This window comes from Cervus canadensis, chromosome 30 (assembly GCF_019320065.1).
Source record: "Cervus canadensis isolate Bull #8, Minnesota chromosome 30, ASM1932006v1, whole genome shotgun sequence".
Taxonomy (NCBI): Eukaryota; Metazoa; Chordata; class Mammalia; order Artiodactyla; family Cervidae; genus Cervus; species Cervus canadensis.
In genome coordinates, this window is record NC_057415.1 from 3,374,692 (window position 1) to 3,395,335 (window position 20,644).

The 20,644-nt window shown below is 49.6% G+C and overlaps 1 protein-coding gene across 1 annotated transcript in view; it reads left to right on the forward strand.

Moving 5' to 3' along the window:
- Positions 1-20,644, forward strand: part of LOC122431618 — a 636,199-nt gene that overhangs the window by 36,659 nt on the left and 578,896 nt on the right. The window lies entirely within an intron of this gene.

Here is a 20,644-nt window from a genome sequence, read left to right on the forward strand (position 1 = left end):
ACTATGTCCCAGGGAGCCCAGTTCCATGACAGATGTGTCTTTATCGTCTCCCACTGCGATTATAAACTTGGCTGTTAGTCCTTTTCTATTTCTGTCAGTATTTATGTATTGATATTTTGAGGTTATATTATTCAGTTCAGTTCAGTTACTCAGTCGTCTCTGACTCTTTGCGACCCCATGAGTCACAGCACGCCAGGCCTCCCTCTCCATCACCAACTTCCTGAATTTACACAAACTCATGGCCATCGAGTCAGTGATGCCATCCAGACATCTCATCCTGGGTCGTCCCCTTCTCCTCCTGCCCCCAATCCCTCCTAGCATCAGGGTCTTTTCCAATGAGTCAACTCTTCACATTAGGTGGCCAAAGTACTGGAGTTTCAGCTTCAGCATCAGTCCTTCCAGTGAATATCCAGGACTGATCTCCTTCAGGATGGACTGGTTGAATCTCCTTGTAGTCCAAGGGACTCTCAAGAGTCTTTGCCAACACCACAGTTCAAAAGCATCAATTCTTCGGTGCTCAGCTTTCTTCACAGTCCCAACTCTCACATCCATACATGACCACTGGAAAAACCACAGCCTTGTCTAGATGGACCTTTGTTGGCAAAGTAATGTCTCTGCTTTGTAATATGCTGTCTAGGTTGGCCACAACTTTCCACCCAAGGAGTAAGCGTCCTTTAATTTCATGGCTGCAGTCACCATCTGCAGTGATTTTGGAGCCCCCCAAAATAAAGTCTGACACTGCTTCCACTCTTTCCCCATCTATTTCCCATGAAGTGATGGGACCAGATGTCATGATCTTAGTTTTCTGAATGTTGAGCTTTCAGCCAACTTTTTCACTCTCCTCTTTCAGTTTCATCAAGAGGCTCATTAGTTCCTCTTCACTTTCTGCATTAAGGGTGGTGTCATCTGCATATCTGAGGTTATTGATATTTCTCCTGGCAGTCTTGATTCCAGCCTGTGCTTCTTTCAGCCAAGCGTTTCTCATGGTGTACTCTGCATATAAGTTAAATAAGCAGGGTGACAATATACAGCCTTGACATACTCCTTTTCCTATGTGGAACCAGTCTGTTGGTCTATGTCCAGTTCTAACTGTTGCTTCCTGACCTGGATACAGGTTTCTCAGGAGGTAGGTCAGGTGATTTGGTATTCCCATCTCTTTCAGAATTTTCCACAGTTTATTGTGATCCACACAGTCAAAGGCTTTGGCATAGTCAATAAACCAGAAATACATGTTTTTCTGGAACTCTCTTGCTTTTTCGATGATCCAGAGGATGTTGGCGATTTGATCTCTGGTTCTTCTGCCTTTTCTAAAACCAACTTGAATATCTGGAAGTTCACGGTTCATGTATTTCTGAAGCCTGATTGGAGAATTTTGAGCATTACTTTACTAGCGTGTCAGATGAGTGCAAACGTGCGGTAGTTTGAGCATTCTTTAGGATTGCCTTTCTTTGGGATTGGAATGAAAACTGACTTTTCCAGTCCTGTGGCCACTGCTGAGTTTTCCAAATTTGCTGGCATATTGAGTGCAGCACTTTCACAGCGTCGTCTTCCAGGATTTGAAATAGCCCAACTGGAATTCCATCACCTCCACTAGCTTTGTTCGTTCGTAGTGATGCTTTCTAAGGCCCACGTGACTTCACATTCCAGGATGTCTGGCTCTAGGTGAGCGATCACACCATCATCATTATCTGGATTGTGAAGATCTTTTTTCTACAGTTCCTCTGTGTATTCTTGCCACCTCTTCTTAATATCTTCAGCTTCTGCTAGGTCCATACCATTTCTGTCCTTTATTGAACCCATCTTTTCATGAAATGTTCCCTTGGTATCTCTCATTTTCTTGAAGAGATCTCTAGTCTTTCCCATTCTGTTGTTTTCCTCTATTTCTTTGCATTGCTCACTGAGGAAGGCTTTCTTATCTCTCCTTGCTATTCTTTGGAACTCTGCATTCAAATGGGAACATCTTTCCTTTTCTCCTTTTTCACTTCTCTTCTTTTCACAGCTATTTGTAAGGCCTCCTCAGACAACCATTTTGCCTTTCTGCATTTCTTTTCCATGGGGATGGTCTTGATCCCTGTCTCCTGTACAGTGTCACGAACCTCTATCCATAGTTCATCAGGCACTCTGTCTATCAGATCTAGTCCCTTCAATCTATTCCTCACTTCCACTATATAGTCATAAGGGATTTGATTTAGGTCATATCTGAATGGTCTAGTGGTTTTCCCTACTTTCTTCAATTTCACTCTGAATTTGGCAATAAGGAGTTCATGGTCTGAGCCACAGTCAGCTCCTGGTCTTGTTTTTGCTGACTGTACAGAGCTTCTCCATCTTTGACTGCAAAGAATACAAACAATCTGATTTCAGTGTTGACCATCTGGTGATGTCCGTGTGTAGTCTCTTCTCTTGTGTTGTTGGAAGAGGGTGATTGCTGTGAGCAGTGCGTTCTCTTGGCAGAACTCTATTAGCCTTTGCCCTGCTTCATTCCGTACTCCAAGGCCACATTTGCCTGTTACTTCAGGTGTTTCTTGACTTCCTACTTTTGGATTCCAGTCCCCTATAATGAAAAGGACACCCTTTTTGGGTGTTAGTTCTAAAAGGTCTTCTGGGTCTTCATAGAACCATTCAGCTTCAGCTTCTACAGTGTTACTGGTTGGGGCCTAGGTTTCGATTACCGTGATATTGAATGGTTTGCCTTGGAAACGAACAGAGATCATTCTGTCATTTTTGAGATTGCATCCAAGTGCTACATTTTGGACTCTTTTGTTGACCATGATGGCTACTCCATTTCTTCTAAGGGATTCCTGCCCACAGTAGTAGATATAATGGTCATCTGAGTTAAATTCACCCATTCCTGTCCATTTCAGTTCGCTGATTTGTACAATGTTGACATTCACTCTTGCCATCTCCTGTTTGACCACTTCCAATTTGCCTTGATTCATGGACCTCACATTCCAGGTTCCTATGCAATATTGCTCTTTACAGCATCGGACCTTGCTTCTGTCACCAGTCACATCCACAACTGTGTCTTGTTTTTGCTTTGCCTCCATTCCTTCATTCTTTGTGGAGTTATTTCTCCACTGATCTCCAGTAGCATACTAGGCACCTACCGACCTGGGGAGTTCCTCTTTCAGTATCCTATCATTTTGCCTTTTCATACTGTTCATGGGGTTCTCACGGCAAGAATACTGAAGTGGTTTGCCATTCCCTTCTCCAGTGGACCACATTCTGTCACGAGCAGATACCCCTCGTCCAAGGGAAGGAGCAGCGGCTGTGCTTTGCTGGAGCAGCCATAAAGAGATACCCCACGTCCAAGGTAAGCGAAACCCCAGTAAGACGGTAGGTGTTGCCAGAGGGCATGAAAGGGCAGACACCCTGAAACCATAATCAGAGAAAACTAGCCGATCTGATCGCACGGACCACAGTCTTGTCTAACTCAATGAAACTACACCAGGATGGACGGGTCATGGTGGAGAGGTTATGTTATTAGGTACAATCAAATTTAGAATCTTCATCTTGCTAGACTGAACTTGTATCAGTATGAGATGCTCCTTTTTATTGCTAGTAATGCTTCTTACTTTAGACACTATTGGACAGTGATATTGCCACATCAGTTTTCTGTCCTTGTTTGCTGGGTATCTTTTACTTTCACCTGTCTGTGGTCTTCCATCTTAACACGTACCTCTGTGAATAGTGTATGGTTTTAATTTTAATCAGTTTGACCCTTTTTATCTTTCAATGAGAGTATTTGCTCTGTTTATAATTTTGATATTTCAGTGTGTAGGTACCACGTTGCTGTTTGTTTTCTGCTCGTCCCACCTATTCTGTGTCCTTGTCTCGTGCCTTCTGTTAGAAGGATGAAGTGTGTTTCTAGGTCTGTACGCCTCTGTCAGGTGATTGGGTGTACATTTGCAGATACAGCGTGTGTTCTACATTCAAGTCTAACTTAGTACTTTTACTGCCTCCCTGACACGACTGTTTCCTCCTTGTCACTGTTATCCTTTAAAATTTTAGGTATATTTTTGGCATTATCATCATCGTAGAGTTAATATTTACCCTCACTGTTACCTCACTGTTGGTCTTTACTTGTTTTTTATACTTCCGTCAGAGACTACTTTTCTTTCTCCCAAAGAACTGCCTTAATATTTTTTAGTTCGTGTCTGTGGGTGCTGAGCTGTCTCATTTCCATTTGCCCTAAAAGTCTTTATTTTGCTTTCACTTTGGAAGGGTGTTTTTGTTGGGTATAGAATTCCAGGTTGGTTGGTATTTGTTTTTCAGCATTTCACAGGCGCCAGTCCATTATCTCCTGACTTCCTTGTTCTTGAAATGTCAGCCCTCAGGGTTGCTGTGCCATTAAAAGCCTCGCCTTTTTCCTCTGAGCCCTTGAATATTTTCTTCTTGCCTTAGGCACCCGCAGAGCTGCTGAAACCAATGTGTGGTTTTCATTTTTGAGTCAATGGTCTGATTCTCCAGCCAACTCTTGCCCCCGCCCCTGTCAGTCAGTTCAGTCACTCCGTGTCTGACCCTTTGCGACCCCATGGACTGCAGCGCACCATGCCTCCCCGTCCATCACCAACTCCTGGATCCTGCCCAAGCTCATGTCCATCGAGTCGGTGATGCCATCCAACCGTCTCATCCTCTGTCATCCCCTTCTCCTCCTGCCTTCAGTCTTCCCCAGCATCAGGTTCTTTTCCAAAGAGTCAGTTCTTCGTATCAGGTGGCCAAAGTATTGGAGCTTCAGCATCCATCTTTCCAATGAATATTCAGGACTGATTTGCTTTAGGATGGACTGGTTGGATCTCCTTGCAGTCCACAGGGCTCTCAAGAGTCTTCTCCAACACCACAGTTCAGAAGCATTGATTCTTTGGCGTTCAGCCTTCTTCCCGGGCCAACTCTCACATCCATACATGACTACTGGAAAAACCATAGCTTTGACTAAATGAACCTTTGTCGGCAAAGTAATGTCTCTGCTTTTTAATGTGCTGTCTAGGTTTGTCATAGCTTTCCTTCCAAGGAGCAAGAGTCTTTTAATTTCACCATCTGCAGTCATTTTGGAGCCCAAGAAAATAAAGTCTGTCACTGTTTCCATTCTTTCCCCATTTATTTGCCATGAAGTGATGGAGCCGGATGCCATGAACTTCATTTTTTGAATGTTGAGTTTTATGCAAGCTTTCTCACTCTCCTCTTTCACTTTCATTAAGAGGCTCTTTAGTTTCAACCCCTGGAGGCATTTCTTATTCCCCTTTCTGTCTTTTCTCCCCCATGAGGGGCCTCATTTATAGTTTTTAACAACATAGGTTAACAAGCGGGCTCCTTCCATATGTTCTAAACTTTTTCCCCTCTTATATATATATTTTTAACTGATCCATCCTTCAGTTCACTGATCCTCTCTTCAGCTGTGTCCAATTTGATGTTAAGACCAGAGACTGAGTTCTTAAATTTGGTCACTGTTATTTTAAAGTTCTAGCATCGGTTTTGATTCTCAGAAATTTTTCCTTTTGTCAGGTATATTTTTGAACTGGTGAAGTTTGCATCTGATACCTCTAGCATACCTGTGATATGCTGATATACATCTGACACCTCTGGATCAGTTTCAGTTCTTTTTCTCTTGGTCCTGTTTGTTGTCACACCCTCTTTTGCTTTTTTGGTTGCATGTTGGACATTATGTTTGGAAAACCCTAGAGGTTCTGGTGATGCTGTCTTCTCCAGAGTTTCTTCTGATGCAGACCTCTAGTGGGGACAGAGCTCTCTGTTCACTCAGGGCCTGAGTGCCTTGAGGCTGGGGGGTCCTTGTAAGCTGAGTCTCAGCAGCCATCACCCACTTTCCCCGCCTTACCCCAGGGAGGAGCCCTCTAGCGTCTCTGTCTGGAAGTCTGGGGTGCCTCCCAGGGCCCCCCTTCTTGGCAGGTCCTGAAGCCCACCGCCTGTCTTCTGAGCACCAAGAGGTGATGGATACTCAGCGCTCAGCCGATTTGGGCAGAGTGTTGGGTACGTTTTCTGTGCCTCCCTTTTCTTGGGGAGCTTGATCTCTAACACCCGGACTGACATGTCAGGCCTGCACTCTAATTTTTGTCTTGACATGTCAGGCCTGCACTCTAATTTTTGTCTTCCCAGCCCAAGGAACCGCCCAGAGTTGTGTTAGCCAGTCCCCTCTGCTTGACTTTCTCCCTGCCTTTTCTTCGCAGAGTCAGCTTTATTCAGATGCCCCGAGGGAAGGAGCAGCCCTCTCAGACTCCAGCTCCCTCACTGAGCTTCCCTTTAGTTTGACATCTTGGATTGTGGCTGCCTAAGGACTCTTTACTGCCAAATTTAGACTTATATTGAAGAAAGTAGGGAAAACCACTAGACCATTCAGGTATGACCTAAATCAAATCCCTTATGACTGTACAGTGGAAGTGAGAAATAGATTGAAGGGACTAGATCTGATAGACAGAGTGCCTGATGAACTATGGATGGAGGTTTGTGACACTGTACAGGAGACAGGGATCAAGACCATCCCCATGGAAAAGAAATGCAAAAAGGCAAAATGGTTGTTTGAGGAGGCCTTACAAATAGCTGTGAAAAGAAGAGAAGTGAAAAAGGAGAAAAGGAAAGATGTTCCCATTTGAATGCAGAGTTCCAAAAAATAGCAAGGAGAGATAAGAAAGCCTTCCTCAGTGAGCAATGCAAAGAAATAGAGGAAAACAACAGAATGGGAAAGACTAGAGATCTCTTCAAGAAAATGAGAGATACCAAGGGAACATTTCATAAAAAGATGGGTTCAATAAAGGACAGAAATGGTATGGACCTAGCAGAAGCTGAAGATATTAAGAAGAGGTGGCAAGAATTCACAGAAGCACTGTACAAAAAAGATCTTCACGACCCAGATAATCACCCTGGTGTGATCGCTCACCTAGAGCCAGACATCCTGGAATGTGAAGTCAGGTGGGCCTTAGAAAGCATCACTACGAACGAACAAAGCTAGTGGAGGTGACGGAATTCCAGTTGGGCTATTTCAAATCCTGGAAGATGATGCTGTGAAAGTGCTGCACTCAATATGCCAGCAAATTTGGAAAACTCAGCAGTGGCCACAGGACTGGAAAAGGTCAGTTTTCATTCCAATCCCAAAGAAAGGCAATCCCAAAACAATGCTCAAACTACCGCATGTTTGCACTCATCTGACACGCTAGTAGATCCCTCATGGCTCAGATGGTAAAGTGTTTGTGTACAATACGGATGACCCGGGTTCGATCCCTGGCTTGGGAAGATCCCCTGGAGAAGTAAATGGCAATGACCAAGCTCAGGGTGAGAGTGAGGGGCAGCCAGCGCGGCAGCCAGCATCCTCACGGGGATGGGTTCTGGGGACGCTATTGAGTTCAGGGGTGCCCTTGAGTTCAGGGGTGCCCTTTCAGTAGCCTCATTGGAGGCTTGTTTCGGGGGTGGAACGGGCAGAAGGCCCCTTAGAAGATGTGCTCATTCCTAGCAGTGGTGGTTTCTGAAGCAGTGTATACTGTTCGGTTCGACTGTGACCCAGTACATTGCAGGGTCATGTGGTGGAGGTGCTCAGGGCGCTGAAGTGTCTATTTGAGCACCACAAGGCCCTGGACGAGAAGGTACCAGCCACCCTGCCGGCCTGCATTTGTACACTTGCTGCCTGGTCAGGTGGATGATGCACGTATTTATGGAACTAGTTGACTTTTGAGCTTCTTGAATTCTTGTAAATACAGTTTTTCTGTAAGAAGTCAGTGTTTTATATGGTTTAACAGCATTGCCTGAGTACACGCTCAGTCTTATCCGAGTCTTTGCAACCCTGGGGACTGTAGCCCAACACATCCTCTCTTCCTGCGACTTCCCAGGCAAGAATACTGGAGTGGGTGGCCATCTTCTACTCCAGGGGATCTTCCCGACCCAGGGATCCAACCTGCCCTCTCGAATTGGCAGGCGGATTCTTTACCACTGAGCCACCTGGGAAGCCCCCAGTTAAAAGTATTAGTTGGCATAAATGTCTCAAGATTTATTATCTTCTGGCTATCAATTTGCAATTAAAAACTGGGTAATAGAATGGTTTTAGGATAACAGTTTTTCCCTCTCCAACTGAGAGTTTAAAGCTGTGAATAAGCAGATTGAGATCATTGTCGTTGAGATCAATGAGAGACACTCGGTGTATTCTGTTACAGTGGCCATGTCATCAGGTGAGTATACAGTAAGAAGTGCACTTACGTTTATGCCCACATCAACACACAGTGACTCGGCCCCTTTTATTTCAGTTGAGACAGCAGGCCCGCGTGCCGGCCACCGTGGCCCAGGCCTTCGAAAGAGACGAAGGCGTGTCTGACGGCGAGGGCGACGGGGTCACCCTCCTCAGCTCGGCTGCTCAGCTGCCGCCCAGTGGGCAGATGCTTCAGGAGCAGCTGGACACCATCAATGAAGAGATCCGGTGGGTGTGCCCAAACTCAGCTCCCCAGAAACTGGGCTTCTCTGAGGAGCTGTCTTGTCCTAGGAGAAGTCTGAGTGTTCCATAGTGAGAACACTGACCACAGGCCTGCTTCAAGGATTTTCAGTTCTGAGATCGCCCTTGATGAGAGAGCTGAGTCAGCCAGGGCGTTCTGTCCACAGCTGGTGTCAGCACTCTGTGGGCGGGGGGTCTTGTGGGGTGTCCCCCCACAGCTCTGAGCCCCAAGGTGGGAGAGGTGCCGAGGCAGTGTCCCCTGTGGCCCGTGAACCCACCAGCACTGAGGGTTCGCCCTCGTGTGTCCCTCGGAGCCTCCCACGCTCTGGTGAGAAGCACCTGGAACAGAAAAGCTGAGGTTTGGGGTTGGCAAATTCCCACTCAGATCTGCATTTCCCTTTTTAACTTAACACAGTGTGAAGATTGGCTTGTTGTAAAGCACTGGTCCAAGGACATGTGTTTGAGTTTTTCTCAACTCATCAGTATGTTTAAGATGTTTTCTTTAGACACCGTCTTGGCAGTTATAACAGTTTACAAAGCGGGATAGAATCCGAAGGCCCGCCTCGTGGTGAGCAGGGGGCCATGGGTCTGGGTGCAGCCGGGCGGCCGGGGGCCCCGAGGCCTGCCTGGGCCACACCCGCACAGCCGTGCCTCCTGTCCTGAGGTTCCGTTCAGAGTGGCCGCGGGCCGGTGACCCTGCGCAGCACCCGGCAGAGCTGCTGCTCGGATTGTTCTCGTCACGTCAGCCCAGGCTGAGGTGCCCGTTCCTGTTGGCCGAGCGCGGGGGGTTCAGGCGGAAGGCAGGGGTGAGCGGCACAACCAGCAAACGCAGGTGGTGCCGCCTGCAGTTTTGGCGCCGAGACAGACTACTTTCTGGGCCGTGTTTGAGCACAGACGAGCTCAGAAAGGTTGTCTTTCCCCGTCCCCGCAGGAAATATGGAACGGTTACATATTAATGTTTCTATTTTTACAGCACGTTGTCAGGTAAAAGTGATTTTTCCTTATGCAATATGTTGACTTGATGTAAGTGGTAAATTCTGTCCTTCAACTTCTCACCAGTGAAAATCTTTCAGGACGTATAAGTGGTGAAACTGGAGAGGTTACGACCTGCAAGAATCTTGTATTTTTGTTAAAAAATCATTTTATATGCATAATCTAGTATTTAAACTGCTATATAAAATCATCCATGACACATTAGGGGAGAAGAGCCATCACCGTAAATTCTAGGTGAATGCGGCACATTGACATGAATCCAGAAACTCTCACAAACCTGGGGGAGAACTTCATCAAGTGATGTGTTGGTACATATACACCCTTAAAAAAAAAAAAAAAATCAACTCAGCACTTCATCTGGTCTGGAGACTTGTGTTTATAAGGTCAAGCCTGTTCGTGAATCGCTGTTTTGATGGTGCAGAGTTCCTGATTCCCAGTGGAAAAGACTCGAGGCCCTGATGTGCACCTCAGCCCTGAGAGCAGGGATGCTGAAGGTTGTCCACTTCAGCTGTCTCCTCACAGGGAGAGAGTCGCCACCCAGGCCCCGTCAGAATGTTAGAGTAAATGAGTCAAATCAAACGTGAATGATCAGGGGCCAGTTTGTAAGACTCAATGCTAAGTTATACTAAGTTTGAGAATATTCAAAAGAGGGAAAGTCGAACCTTTTTGCTGCGATGTTAATTGAGCAACTGTTCCTGGAATTTGCTAATCATGACACAGAATGCAAGCCCAAATTTGTTGTCCAGACACGTTCCTGTGCTGACAAAGGCAGGTGACGAGTTTTGCTCTCTTTTAGGTGGATCCAAGAAAAGAAGGAGACCACGGAGCAGCGGGCCAAGGAGACTGAGAGCAGGGTGGGCAAGGCGAGCTCAGGCAGCCTTCGTCGTTTTAAATCAGTGAGCTCCCTCGACCTGTATTCTGCCTCCTCGCTTGCCAGCTCCTGCCCGCCCAGCAGTGTGCCCGCCACGCCCCGAATGAGTCGTCGAAGGCCAGCGCGGAACATAGACCGGCTGGGCACCATGCCTCTGGTATGTGTCTGCCTCCTCCCTGCCATGCCCCTCCCCCAGCATACTGGTTTTCTTTTTTTGTTTGTTTTTTGTTTTCTTGTCTTTTTACCCAGAAGAAAATCAGGTACATTTTCCACACTCAGAGGTCTATGATTTTTAAAACTGCCTAGTCTTTAATCATTCCGTAATCGCACAGTGACCAGTTAGTCTTGATATTTGGACCACCGGCTTAGCACGTCATCATGAGCTCAGCCAGAGCCTGCCTCTGTAACGCTGGGCCTGGCCTGTGCTGGGCGCAGCAGCTGCAGGAAAGTTTCTGTTCTCAGGGAGCAGACAACTTTGTGAAAGTTCTCATGGCAGTTCTCATGGCGTGTGAAAACCGTGCAGCACATTTTCCACTGGGGATGCCTGGCTGCACGGTGCAGGGCATGCGGTGGGAAGAAAACCAAAAATCTAAACTGGTCTGCTTGCTGATGGACCTGGCCGCGCACTCAGGCCCGCTCTGCGTGTGAAACCACGTTCAAAGCCCGGTGCCCGAGAGCCCCAGGGAAGAAGTTGGGCTTCCTCACTTTCCCGAGTCTGAAAACGGGATGACGACCTAGGGCTTTTGGTGACAGAGTGTGCGGCTCTAAAGCGCATGTTCCAGCTTTCTTGCGTGTGTAGCTTAGGGTTCTGAGTGCATTGCTGTTTACCTCATGAAATCACGTTTACAACGCTCTGCTTTGTACCTGCCCATGTATTATCACTTTTTTCTGTTACCACCCATTTCATGTTAGCTGCATTGTTGGTCAGCATATCATTAAATTAAGTGTGAATCATTTTAGATGCATGTGAAGTGGTAACTAGTCCATTTTGTGGGCTTTTGACACATTTATATAATTTGCGTCTTTGGCTAATTAGTTGATATTTAAAATTCTTGACGATTTCTCTGTGGTTTCATGCTTGATTTCTTTCCGAGTATTTGTAAAAGAACAGTTGTGTATATTTTGTCCTTGTTGTTGGAGTTCTCGGACGGTGTGTCTGCTTTCATCATCGGTTTGGATTTCCTGTCTCATCCTGTTGTCTGTTTAGCCGTCGTCAATCCAGACCCCAGCCTCCCTTCCCCCCACCCCAGGCTGTAGTTTCCCCATCCATCTCCCCTCCCGTCCTCCCACTTGCTCTGGTCTCTGCAGTGCTGTGTCCACAGTGTGTGTCCCTTTAGTCGTGTTTGTGCTTTTCTTCATGGCTCATTAAATGGTGATTTTCCCCCATAGCAGTAAGTTTGAATTATTATATCACTATGCAGTTACAAGCATAATGTAGATGGATCATACACTACATAACCTGTGCAATTTATAAATGAGAGTATGCTTACACAAAGAAATGATCCTCTAAGTGTAGAATTAACGGGCTTTTGACACAATCTCCTTTCTGTGTTGGTGCTTGTATTTAACACTGTAAATCTCATCAGCTTTTGCATGGTTAATGTCTCTACTAGACTCTTTTACAAAGTATCTTCTATGGTTCATCAAATGTGAAGACTCCACCTGCTATTATGCTAGCTTTCATTCTTACACATTTTCATACGGTACCTGCTTTAATGAATTTATTTTCAGAAGTTTTAAATCAAATTCTAGGTAAGGATTTTACATTAATGTCCAATAGGTGGTGAGATTTGTTCAGTGTTAAACTAGGTATTATGTTAACTTCCTCATCAGTTAAATTACTATTTGAAAGTATAACATGTTTTTTATTAAGAGAAATAAGTTATAGAGAAGTTTGGCTGAGAACAGACAGCTGTTGAGGCCCTTTGTTGTACAGAATGCTCTGCTTTAATAAATCACGATGTTCTAACAGAATTGTATCTTCCTGAGTAATAATTTATAGTGTTTCACTAGTAAATCTTGAATAGCTTATTTAACTTCTGTGGTCAAAAAAAAAAAAAAAAGTTGTGTTTCCAGCTACTGTTCTCCAAGTCTTAATGTCACTTATAGCTTTGCCATCATTTTTGCTTTCCTGTATTTGCCTATACTGATTCTTGAATTTTTAGCTTCAAAGTCACAATCAACCTGGTTTCTCTCCATTTCTTTGCATGCATCTATCAGCCTAGTTAATTAAGGAAGCATCATCGAAAGGTAAACTATTTAGTAATTTAGCATGGCTTTGTTTCTCTGTGAAGTGTTAAAGAGTGCTTATCGAGTCAGGTGACGGAACACTGTGTGGTTATGTACTGGTGAATAATTGACGTTTTAATGGAAGTTTTGAAACTCACCCACCACTTAAAATATGCTGATGTTTCTGTTGGAAAAATGTCATTCGTTGAGACAATTGTAACAGTTTCCCTTTCTGCCACTTGTTTGCTTTCTAATCATCTCATGCTTATGTATAATAGACATAGTAGTATTTATTATTTTGAAAATTTTATTTTTTTGGCCATGTTGCACAGCTTATGGGATCTTAATTCCCCAATCAGGGATCAGACCGGTGTCCCGGCAGTGAAAGTGCCAAGTCCTAACGTCTGGACCACCATGGAATTTCCGCTTAGTGTTTTCTTAAAAGCAATGAGTGAATCAGAGCCATAGGTGTTAGATTTGGGGGAAGCCCTCTAATGACGGGGGTAGCAGTGTGCAGGAGACTCTGCCCGCCAGGCACCGTGTCGAGTGCTTTCCGAGCCTGTCATCTAATCCCGCAGACACCCAGGTGAGGTCCAGGCTGCAGTTATCCCTATTCAGCAGACGTGGACACTGAGGCTTAGAGAGGCCGGGCCCCGTGCCCAGACACACACACCCAGCAGTGCGGTGCAGACTCGTCTGATCAGAGCCTGGACACTTAACCGTGGGGCCGTCCAGCCCGCTTTCCTCCAGAGGCTCTCGTGTCCCTCACAGCGTCCCTGATGGAGGGAGCGGCAGGAGGGAGCTCGCTGCCTCTCCCCTCTGGTCCCTCGGATGAGCGCCTGTTGTTGGAGTCCAGTGCCCCGAGGGCTGGCCGTCCTTGTCCCTCTCCCGCTCCCAGCCCACTGACCGACCACTCTGGGGACCTTCCCGCAGGACTCGGGCAGCCACGCTCCAGTTCAGGCAGCTCAGTGCCTGGGAGCCCTTCTGCTGGGCACAGCGGAGCTGCTCCGTCAGCCTGGGGCTGGTGGCCTGGGTGTGCCGCTCACCGGCTCTGTGACCTGCTCTGCCCTCCTGTTACGTGAGGACACGGTCCTGCCCATCCTAGTCACGTGGGCACCAGGGGGGCGGGCTTCCCTCCTGAAGGAGGGCGGCCAGGCTGGGGGCCCAGAGCCCTTCCTCAGGAGGAGGCCCGGGGAAGGGGCTGGCCGCGGCCCCTGACTTTGAGGCAGGTGTTTGTCTCCCCTGAGTCCACGGTCAACCCAGGCGTGTCACTTCCCCGCTCTGTTCTGTGTTGTTTTCTGATTTTTATAAATGCTTATTGTAACTTGAATTTGAGATTGACCCCTGTTCAGTTCTGTGGGGATAATTTCTAGCCTCTGTAGCCTTCTGTTGCCTGAGGGTTCTTGTTAGAGATCAGGGGAGGGTGCAGTTTATCCAGCCGCTGTTAAACGGGCTCAGCTGTATTTTGCACTGAGTCACTTTGTTGTCACCAAGCTTCTGTGGGGCTGCAGTGGATCAGTATTCTTTACAGAATCCCGTCCAAAGGCACAGGTTAGTTGGTTAAAACAACACACTCGTTGTTTATAAAAATACTTGCCGTGCATGCTTCTACGGACTTCCCCTGGCTTAACCACAGACCCAAATGTGTAAGTGAGACCTGTCTGGACCCTGAAGGGGTTAATCTGTTCCCCACACTGTTGCCACCACTGTCTTTCCTTTCCTCACACCCGGGACCAGCGGAAAAGCTGGGACTCCAGGAGAGATCATCTTTTTTTTTCCTTTTAATTAGTTTATTTTTTAATGGAAGGATAATTGCTTTACAGAATTTTGTTCTTTTCTGTCAAACCTCAACATGAATTGGCCATAGGTATACATATATCTCTTCCCTTTTGGACCTCCCTCCCATTTCCCTCCCCATCCCACCCCTCTAGGTTGCTACAAGATCATCTCTGAGTGAAGACCTAGGGGTGCTTTATGTAGACCACAGTGAGCAAATTACACTGAATTGCGTGTAAGCACCTCACTGTGTAGCCCCACTCGTGTGTTACAGAGAAATACGAGCCAGACACATGGTGTTCGCATGCCGGGTTAGGTACCTCCCTGTGTTTCACTTGGTGTCACGGGTTCTAGTAACCTGCATCATCACTACAAATGATCTTGGGTGGTGGTACAAGCTGTTTCCTTTTCTCCTTCAAACAGAAAGGTCTGGAAGGCTTGCTGAGAGGTTCCTTACCCTTGCTAGTGGTGCTTCTGAGCAGCATCTGGCGATGAGCACAGTCCTTTCATCAGGGCAGTTCGTGCCATGCAGGGTTCATGGGGCTGGCGTCGCTCTGCTGTCCTGCCCGGCAGGGCCATCTGGTCGCCGCATTCCAGGGAGGGCGGAGCCCCGCTGCAGGGAGGTTCTGGTCCGGGGTCTCTGCACTCAGTCAGGTGCTCTCACTGCCCCACGCCCCGCTTCTCTACAAGACAGTCCTTTAAGATGGCATTAAGCTAGTACAAGGCCTTTTTTTGTACTTGGCGGATAGCATAGCTAATAGATTTTCAAATATGTTTGTGGTTATAATGTAAGGCCTGTATGATTGCCTTTTTTGACACAGTCTCTTGTTAGCCAATTTTACACTTAGCTCATTCCCTCAGATGCCAGCTCTACGGGAAGAGGTGCAAACTGCCAAGTCCACCATCAAATCTGAAACCTCGAGCCCTGCCTCGCTGCGGTCCCTTCGGCTGGAGCAGCTGCACACGGGGGCGCTGTGCGCGGCCAGCCCCGAGGACGTCAGGGACGCCCGCAAGTAAGGAGCCTGCGCGCCTCGTCAGTTTCAGGAGCCCTGTGCCTCTTGTCTTGAAAGAGGTGGAAGAATGGTTTTAAAGGAATCGCACTGAATGCGGTGTCTGTGTTTAGTGGTGAACTTCAGATGCTGGGGGGACCTCAGTGATTTTAGAAAATGTCCATCTCTGCGGATTGACTCCTGTGGGAGCTTTCTTCCTGCTCTTGCTAGAGGTCTCCCCGTCTGGGGCGCGTTCCTGATGGTGATGGCCCCGTGCCTCTCAGGTTTGCTCTTGAGGGTCCCTCCCTTTTCCTCAAGGGTCTCCTCTCAGGAGACTCTGTCCCCTCCTGTGGCTGACACTGTCCTCATTCGACCACCACCTGCTGAACTCCCGGCCTGAGCCAGGAAGCCCCCGACGGAGGGCACGAGTGGTCTCCTGACCAGCAGCCCTGCACGGTGACCATCGCTCTCCTGCCACGGCCGGGGACGGTCACCCTGTGGAAGGCAGGGGGAGCTGCCCAGAGCAGGGGAGCTCGACTTCTCTGGGAGCCTCGTCACCTGCCGAGCGGTGACCCTGAGGGAGGGTCGGAGCGCCCTCTGCACTAGCTGGCCTGGAGTCAAGCCCTCCTTGGGGGCAGCTCCAGTCAGAGACTCTCAGCTTCCCGGGGCCGATGTCTGTGGCCGGGAGCCCCCATTGCTCGTGTGGAGTGTGGTTGGTGAAGCAGACGCCACTGTCTGCTCGAGGTGGAGGCACGGGTGTTGCTGGTGGCCGGTTCTATCAGTCGGTCTTGGGGAGGGGTGTGTGTTTGCATGAGGGCGCTGGTTAAAGGGCGTTTTCTCTCCCCAAAGCTCAACGGACTCTCAGGACGGCCCCGGGGGCAACCCCAGCATCAACAGCAGCCAGGACTCCATGGACAAAGCCCCAAACAAGAAGGGCATCAGGTGCTCCATCCGCCGCTTGTTTGGCAAGAAGGAAAGGGGCCGGCCTGGACACCCCGGCAAGGAGGCCTTAGGACCAGGTGGGTGCTTCCCTGTTCAGAGGAGGAGGGCCTGCAGGCATGTCCCTTCTGTGTCTCCCCGGCTGCCCCATGAGGCTCCTGTCACTCACGCTCGGGGTCCTCCTGGGAGCAGGAGCGGAGGAGGCGTCTGTCTTCTCGGTGGGTCCAAGATGATCGGATGAGTTAATGAGTGGGTGGGTGGATGGATGGATGGATGGATTAGTGAGTGGATGGATCGATGAACCGATGGCTGGCTCGATGGGTGGATGGAATTTGTGAGTGGATGGATGGATGGATTAGTGAGTGGATGGATGGATGAACAGATGGCTGGCTGGATAGGTGGATGAACGGAGGATGGAATGAAGAAAGCAAATGTTTATACTCCAGTGCTAGAAACATATTCTGTGAAGTTGTTTGAGTAGGAGCTGGGCAATGATTGTTTCCCCCAGAACACTGACAAGTGTTTGGAAACGGCCCAAGTGTTCATCAGTGAGGGGTGAGGTACAATCTGTGGACACCCTGCAAGGAACAGGCCCTCCTCCTCCTTCCTGCTAACTTCCCCATCCCCAGGAGCTCTCAGGGGTTCTGCCCATGCCCCCACCCCACCCCACAGCCACACAGGTCCTCCTCGGGTCTCCTCATCACACAGTTTTATCATCAGGCCCCATCTCGCTCGGCTTCATCTCCTTGAGGACAGAGTATGTTCATGTCTCTTCAGGCAGATATGTGTGAGTGTCTTGTTTGTGCTGGGTGTGGGATTTACAGGGGTAAGTAAACCAGATGTGGTCTGGATCACAGTTAAGTGACAAGAGAGAAAAAGGATCAGGTTATTAAATGCTATCCCTCTTATAAATAAATACAACGCTGAGATGGTGGTGCATTGATCATATACCAGATGCTGGATGTGCCCGTTCCCAAGCAGGTGCTGCCACCTCCCGATTTACAGAGGAAGACACAGTGATGGTCACGCGGTCAGGGAGTGGTGAGGGCAGCTTCACACCCACGCAGTGGGACCATGCACTTTGCCGAGCCCCAGCCACCTCTCTGGTGGATGCAACAGGAATGAGATGGTTCTATGCCATCACTGATTGAATGGACATGAGTTTGAGCAAACTCCAGGAGATAGTGAAGGACAGGAAAGCCTGGAGTGCTGCAGTCCACACAGTGGCAAAGAGTCGGACACAACTGAGTGACTGAACTAAAGCCTGGGTGTGTGCTAACCTGCTTCAGTCGTGTCTGACTCTTTGCGACCCCAGGGACTGTAGCCCACTAGCTCCTCTGTCCATGGATACTCCAGGCAAGAATACTGGAGTGGGTTGTCATGCCCTCCTCCAGGCCATCTTCTCGACCCAGGGACCGAACCCACATCTCTCATTATCTCTTGCATTGGCAGGCAGGATCTTTACCACTAGAGCCACCTGGAAAGCCGCAATGAACCCTGACAACTAGAAAATGCAGAAAATAAGGACTGCTCCTAATTTAAACTGGAAGAGCAGCAAGTACAGGTTGTAACGAGGAAAACACACGATGAGGGACAACAGTGCTGACAGAAACAAGCAGGGATGCATTCACCCACATAAAGAAAACATCTGTGCCATTCGGAAGAGGAGCCTGTCAACCCTTGGAGTGACAGTTGGAACCGGAATGAAAACTGAGGCCATGGTCAGCAGTGCCCACGCACACAGCCCATGTGGCGTGGTGTCACTCACCGGGCTTCCTGCGTCCCCAGAGCTGCTGGCGGTAACATCTCTGAGTATTAGGCCGGGCAGCGTCCCGAGTGAGCTAAGGCATCGCGGCTGTTCTTCCAGTGCTGCTGCGGGGCCCTCTGTGGGTGGCCACCGTCATCCCCTACCCTGCCGCCCGCTGCGGCCCGACTGTCCCCCTGGGATCCTTTCAGCCCTTGAGCTTGGGTGTTCCCAGCCCTCCACCACACCAGACTGGGACGCAACTCAGGACATGGGCTTGAGATATCAAGGCGACTGTGAATCTGGAAGGACACAGTCCTGGGGCCCGTGAGAGAGCAGGAGAGCAGAGCCCCCACGGGGAGGAAGCAGAGTCGGGGAGCATGCCCACAGCCATGGCTGCCTCCTGCACAAGTGCCCCTTCGCTTCTCCTTGACCTGAAACAGACCCCAGCTGCTGCTGCTCCGCAGGTGCTTCCTGGAGATGCACCTCCTGCAAGAGCCATTGTCCTGTGGCTCTGGGGCTGCCTGAGTGTGCTCAGGAGCATCAGACAAGTGGAGCTGCCACGCCTCATACTGCAGGTGGGGGGCCTGATAGTGGGGAACGGCCTGAGGCCGGGGGAGGGTCTGAGGGTGGGGGAGGGCCTGATGCTGGACTAGGGTCTCATGCTGGGGGAGGGTCTGAGGGTGGGGGAGCGCCTGATGCTGGACTAGGGTCTCATGCTGGGGGAGGGTCTGATGCGGGAGGTGCCTGTCGCTGTGGGAAGGTCTGATTCTGGGGGAAGGTCTGATGCTGGACTAGGGCCTGATGATTGCGGGGAACATCTGATGCTGGACTAGGATCTGATCCTGGGGGAGGGTCTAATGCTGGGGAAGATCTGATTCTGGACTAGGGCCTGATGTTGGAGGAGGGCCTAATGCTGGGGGCAGGGCATGATGCTGGGGAGGGTCTGATGCTGGAGGAGGGTCTGATGCTGGCAGAGGGCCTGATACTGGACTAGGGCCTGATGCTGGGGGGGAATGTCTGATGCTGGACTAGGGCCTGATGCTGGACTAGGGCCTGATGCTGGGGGGGAATGTCTGATGCTGGATGAGGGCCTGATGCTGGGGGGGAATGTCTGATGCTGGACTAGGGCCTCATGCTGGGGGGAAACGACTGATGCTGGACTAGGGCCTGATGCTGGGCGAGGGTCTGATGCTGGAGGAGTGCCTGATGCTCGGCGAGGGTCTGATTCTGGGGGAGGGTCTGATGCTGGGGGAGGGCCTGACGCTGGACTAGGGTCTGATGCTGGGGGGAATGTCTGATGCTGGACTAGGGCCTGATGCTGGACTAGGGCCTGATGCTGGGGGGAATGTCTGATGCTGGACTAGGGCCTGATGCTGGACTAGGGCCTGATGCTAGGGGGGCATGTCTGATGCTGGACTAGGGTCTGATGCTGGACTAGGGCCTGATGCTGGGGGAAACGACTGATGCTGGGGGGGAATGTCTGATGCTGGACTAGGGCCTGATGCTGGGCGAGGGTCTGATGCTGGAGGAGTGCCTGATGCTGGGGGAGGGTCTGATTCTGGGGGAGGGTCTGATGCTGGGGGAGGGCCTGATGCTGGACTAGGGTCTGATGCTGGGGGGGGATGTCTGATGCTGGACTAGGGTCTGATGCTGGACTAGGGCCTCATGCTGGGGGAAATGACTGATGCTGGGGGGCAACCTCTGATGCTAAACTAGGGCCTGATGCTTGGCGAAGGTCTGATGCTGGAGGAGTGCCTGATGCTGGGGGAGGGTCTGATTCTGGGGGAGGGTCTGATGCTGGGGGAGGGCCTGACTCTGGACTAGGATCTGATGCTGGGGGAGGGTCTGATGTTGGACTAGGACCTGATGCTGGGGGAGGGTCTGATGCTGGGGGAAGGTATGATGCTAGGTAGGGTCTGATGCTGGACAAGGCCTGATGCTGAGACAGGGTGTGATGCTGGGGAAGGGTCTGATGCTGGGGGAAGGTCTGATGCCGGAATAGGGCCTGATGCTGGGGGAGGGTCTGACTCTGGAGGAGGGTGTGATGCTGGGGGAGAGTCTGATGCTGGGTAGGGTCTGATGCTGGACTAGGGCCTGATGCTTGGGGAGGGTCTGATGCTCTGGAAAGGTCTGATGCTAGACTAGGGCCTGATGCTGGGGGAAGGTCTGATGCTTGAGGAGGGCCTGATGCTGGACTAGGGTCTGATGCTGGGGGGAAGTCCTGATGATGGTGGGCAGCCTGCTCTCAGATACACAGAGTTGTGATTATAAATCTCTGTGAGAAAGCTTTTTTTCATACTTTCCTGACCACCTTGCTGTGTTCTTTTTTTCTGAAGCATAATTGCTGTGCAGTATCTGATTTCTGCCATACACCAATATGAATTAGCCATAGATGAACGTATGTCTCCTCCCTCTTGAATCTCCCTCCCACCTCCCCTTGCTACATTCTTGTTTCTATGGATATATGAATAATAAAGACTGTTGACTAAAATAACATAAAAAGCTCCCACACACAGGCGTGCACACGCACACTCCCTAGTGCATCATTCGGGTCCGCATCAGGGTTGCCCTCGGCCACCCCGCCCTGGCATCCACGGTGAGGCTTGACACCCACACTTTGTTCCCATCCTCGGCCCGCTGCCCACGCCTCCGCAGCAGAGGGGCCCTGTCCCCGCAGA